This window comes from Salvelinus sp. IW2-2015, linkage group LG1 (genome assembly GCF_002910315.2).
Source record: "Salvelinus sp. IW2-2015 linkage group LG1, ASM291031v2, whole genome shotgun sequence".
Lineage (NCBI taxonomy): Eukaryota > Metazoa > Chordata > Actinopteri > Salmoniformes > Salmonidae > Salvelinus > Salvelinus sp. IW2-2015.
In genome coordinates this window covers 22,928,718-22,933,994 of record NC_036838.1, presented here as the reverse complement: position 1 = coordinate 22,933,994, position 5,277 = coordinate 22,928,718, and the positions used below count along the sequence as shown (strand labels likewise).

The window sequence follows — 5,277 nt, the reverse complement described above, 5'->3', positions numbered from 1 at the left end:
GCTAACTAGCTAGCCATTTCACATCCGTTACACTCACCCCCCTTTCAACCTCCTCCTTTTCCGCAGCAACCAGTGATCCGGGTCAACAGCATCAATGTAACAGTATAACTTTAAACCGTCCCCTCGCCCCGACACGGGCGCGAACCAGGGACCCTCTGCACACATCAAAAACGGTCGCCCACGAAGCATCGTTACCCATCGCTCCAAAAAGGCCACGGCCCTTGCAGAGCAAGGGGAAACCCTACTTAAGTCTCAGAGCAAGTGACGTAACTGATTGAAATGCTAGTAGCGCGTACCCGCTAACTAGCTAGCCATTTCACATCCGTTACACTGGCTATTTAATGGGGAATTAAAGGGGAATCGCCTATTAGAAGGAGAAGCACTGAGACGGTTCAGAAATATTCAGGGCCGTCACAGTGTGTCTGTGTGTGCGTGTGTGTGTGTCTCACAGGGGTGACAGCTAACTCCGTCCACCCGGTTTGGTGATGACAGAAGTGATGAGACACTATAACTTCATGGTTCGGTTCCTCTTCAACTTGATCGGAATCTCTTTCTTCAAGGTGAACATTTTGAATCATAACACCCTGGTGAAAATCATTCATACAGTACATTGTTTAACACTTTATTTTACCATCCCACACTTGTCACGTTCCTGACCTATTTTTATGTTATTTTGATTATGTTTAGTTGGTCAGGGCGTGAGTTGGGGTGGGCATTGTATGTTGTGTGTGTTTTGTTTAGTCTATGGGTGTTGTATTGTGTATGGGATAGATAATTGTGAGGTTGTCTAGTTATGTCTATGGCTGCCTAGATTGGGTCTCAATCAGAGACAGCTGTCATTCATTTGTCTCTGATTGGGAGCCATATTTAAGGTAGCCATAGGCAGTAGGCTTTTGTGGGTGTTTGTTTCCTGTGTCAGTGTTTGGACCACACAGGACTGTTTTGAGGTATGTCACGTTTGTTGTTTTGTAGTTTGTAGTGTTTTCTTGTTGTTTACATTAAACATGTACAATTACCAATCCGCATCTTGGTCCGATTCATGCTCCTCCTCYMCTGAGGAGGAGAACGACTTTGACAGCCATTACAACACTGCACAAATGACAACACACATTTTAAAGGCAATCTCCCTGCTTTTTGTGGATATCACATTCAAGTGCAATGTGCTTGTCGACATCGCTCCTTTGACTAAATTCCGGAAAAAGTGTGTTTCTGAGACGGTCTGTAGTTGGGAAGAAAATGTGTGAGATATAAAGATTTGTTATTGTTATGGTCCTGGTTGTAACATGTATTGGAACAGGATGTGTTGGGTCTCACTTCATTCACAAGGAAACTAAAGAGACTTACTGCACCAGACAACCGACAGCGCGCTTTTTAAAGATAATTTCCAGCTGAGCCATTTTAACCAATGATATTTTGTACAGATAAGTATAAATAGGTTGTGGCGCTTAACTACTGTATGACTCTWTCAACATGCCACTGAAAAGGTTGAAAGCTGCAATTAATTGTACGATACCTGAAACTACTGAAGAGTAATTCAAAGCCATTTGCAAACATTGGATGCTTTGCATATACAACTTTGAACCTCTTTGACCATCTGAGGGTCAGTGTTCTTGTTTCAAACACACATTATACCATCTATAGAGGGATGGTTACTCAGATTTTCCACTTACCTTGGCTGTAGTTGATTCAAAAAGGTACTTTTGGGATATTTAGTCTTCTTTCAACACGTAAAGGCATACTCCTTTATATACTTCCCCAGAGTCAGATTAACTCGTGGATACAAATTGTATGTCTCTGTGTCCAGTATCAAGGAAGCTAGAGGTAGTTTCGTGAGCCAATGCTAATTAGCGTTAGCGCAATGCCTGGAAAAATAGAGGCCGTTACCATTACAAATGTAGACATAGAGAAAAGCCGACCCCCGATATAATCTGGGATGCCTTTAAGGCATACATTATGGGAATGATAATCTCAATGATAATCTAATATTTGGCGAAAACTAAATCTGATTAAGTGATTTATTTTTCTTAAATMTTTTATTTCTATCTTAGAAAAAGACCATAACAAATCTTTACAAGGTAAAGAAGAAAATCACATTTCTGAATTTAAGCAAGAACACAGTCTTTTACTTTTGAAGAGAGCCAACAATTACAGGTCAAACTCCAATAAAGCATATTACTTAATGGCAAATAAACCTGGTAAATATCTTGCAGCTCTCACAAAAAGGAATACATGCTAAACCAGTTATAATTTTAAAAGAAAGATACAAATGCTGTTATTAGAAATAACAAAGTGATTAATGACAATTTTAATGGCTTCAATTAAAATGTATATACATCAGAATTAAACAACAGTTAGACGGACCTTATAGTCCTCTTAGACTCAACAACCGTGAAGCAATTATCAGAAAACAGAMKMCSCKKAAAWAWAWATWWRYRARWSTMWWAAKARWTWRACAGAGAAAAGCACCAGGACTGGATCGCTTTRCCATAGAATTCTATTCAACATTTTGAGACAAATTAGCACCCCTTTTTACACAAATGATAACACATGTCACTCAATTCAGTACTTATAGTTCTATGTCTCAAACAGTTATTTCAGTTATATTAAAATCAGGAAAATCTAGAGAGTCCCCTAATGATTATAGACACAAGTTTAATAAACTGTGACAATTAAATAAAAACAAATATATATTGACAAATATATAGATTTATTAATAATGGATGTTGATCCTGAAAAGGCTTTAGACCATCTTAAATGGCCTTTTTTAAATTCAAAACTTTGGAAGTTTTCAACTTTACAGATGAAATAATAAATTTAATACAAATAATATATAAATGTCCTAAATCAAAAATATGCACAAATAATACATTATCTGATGAAATTGCTTTAGAAAGGGGCACAAGACAGGGATGTCCCCTCTCCACCCTCCTGTTTGCACCGCCAATTGAACAGCTTGCAGAAGGAATTAGACAGGACCCATAAGTAACAGGTATCAGTATTGGTAAATATGAATATAAACTAAACTTATTTGCAGATAATCTCCTGATATACCTGACCAATACTGAAAACTCAATGCCCCCTTTGCTAAAAATATTTCCAGAACACTCTAAAAATCCAATTTAAGGCAAAAAATGATGATTACAATATGAAAAGGAATAACTCAAGCAGTCCTTTAAGTGGACTACAACAAATAAGGATACTGTCACGCCCTGACCATAGTTTGCTTTTTATGTTTCTATGTTTTGTTTGGTCAGGGTGTGATGTGAGTGGGCATTCTATGTTGTATGTCTAGTTTGTCTGTTTCTATGTGTTTGGCCTGATATGGTTCTCAATCAGAGGCAGGTGTCAGTCGTTGTCTCTGATTGGGAGCCATATTTAGGTAGCCTGTTTTTTCATTGTGGGTTGTGGGTGATTGTTCCTGTTCCTGTGTTCCTGTGTTRGTGTTCACTATACGGGACTGTTACGTTTTCGTTCGTTCGTTCGTTCGTTCGTTTACTTTATTGTTTTGTTCATTGTTGAAGTATTCTTATTAAAATGAATACTCGGAATTACTCCAATCATCGTCATCTTTGTTCCTCCTCTCTGCCTACGGAAGAATCTGTTTTAACATGATACTTTTATTATTTAATGTTATCTATTTATCTATAACTAACTATAATTATTTATAAATTTCAGTTACTACATATATGAAGCATGAGTACTATTCTTTAAATTTTAGATTACAGATCTTTTTCTTCAAACTATTCAGTATAATATTAACGTTTCTATGTTATATGCATTGGCCTGCCAAATTCGTGTTAATTATTTCTGTTAATTAGCATACTACCTTTTTTTCTATTTTTTTTTTTGTTTTTTTTTTTTTTCCACCTGATATTGACATTTCGTTTAAAAAAGGTATACTAAAGGCATTATGTCAGTTTTTTTGATTACTTTTATGAATGTGCAAATAAAATCATAGAATTAAGTGGAAAGATTTTACATCTTACCTAAGTCTGATGTGGTTTACGTTTCCAAACTTGAATTGTATTAACTCGCTACAATTAAACAAATCATACGCAACAACAGCAGAGTCATTTCTTATATGTAAAACATACAATGACTTCATATAATCCATATTTTCTGGTTTTCTCAATAAGTTATTTGCGTAGCTGAGTAAGTTTGCTGTCAGAATATTATCAATGTAAACTTTACTTTTAATCTGTCTGTTTGCATATTTCAAGACATGCATATGGGGGTGTAGTGAGATACCACATGGGCTGATTCTCTTCTCATCTAGAAAGAAATGATACTAAAAAAATGGAATCAATCAATCTCCCATCATTAAGCAATAGGAAATATCTCATTATTTATTATTGAATATAGCATGGGTGACTGATGAAAGACAAATTGATACAATTTAAGGCCATGGCCACTCGATAGTGAGCATCTGTCGGGCAGATTAAGTTTTTGTGGTTTTGTGCTTCTGTAAGTGTGATGTTTGTATCTGGTGTGAATCTTTTTTAATGAAAAAATGTATACAAAGAATAAAAATATAATATAATGGTTTTGAAAGTATTTTAAATACTTTCACATTTATAAAAATTTTCTGAGACCTTATTGAATTTCAAAGAAAAATGTTGCTCTTAGTCGAAACTCATATATACTATATTCCACTACCTTTGATTATTTAAAAGTTTGTATTTTCAATAAAATAAATTATTTTCTGCCCTGGTATGGTGGGGACCCAACAAAAGCGCCACACTACAGAATGAGTTGAAAAAACAAATCCACTCAATAAACCAGCAGAACAAACTGTAAAGCCTACACATGTTGTAATGAAAACAGCATTTTTATTTCTGTCTCTGGGCTCACGGAACCGTGAAGTGGAATTTGGACTGGTTTTTCCAACCGTGACAGTGGAATTTGGACTGTTTGTGCTGTGTGTGTGTGTGACATCCCACCTCTGAAAATGTGATTTGTCAGAAAGAATTCTTAGGCCTCTATTCAATCTGTATTTCTGAATCGTTACAGATTGCGCAAATAGAAATGCGCCGACATATGCAGCGTTTACCTTGAACCAGTCTCCGCTAATACGGAACATTGAAATGTAATGGAATAATTGGGAATGCTAAATCACAAATACAGATTGAATAGAGACCTTAAATCTAAAGACGAGTAAAACCATGTGAAAAGGAGTCAAGGTGAGTAGAGTGTGTGTGTGTCTGAAAAATTTAATTTAGCAGTTTCCCTGAATCAACAAGGGAATCTGTCAAAATTCAGAATTTCTTTGTGTGCAAG

General features: G+C 36.0%; 1 pseudogene; it reads left to right on the top strand.

The window, feature by feature from the left end:
- The window catches only part of LOC111962754 (retinol dehydrogenase 12-like), a 34,683-nt pseudogene that overhangs the window by 22,042 nt on the left and 7,364 nt on the right, over positions 1 to 5,277 (top strand).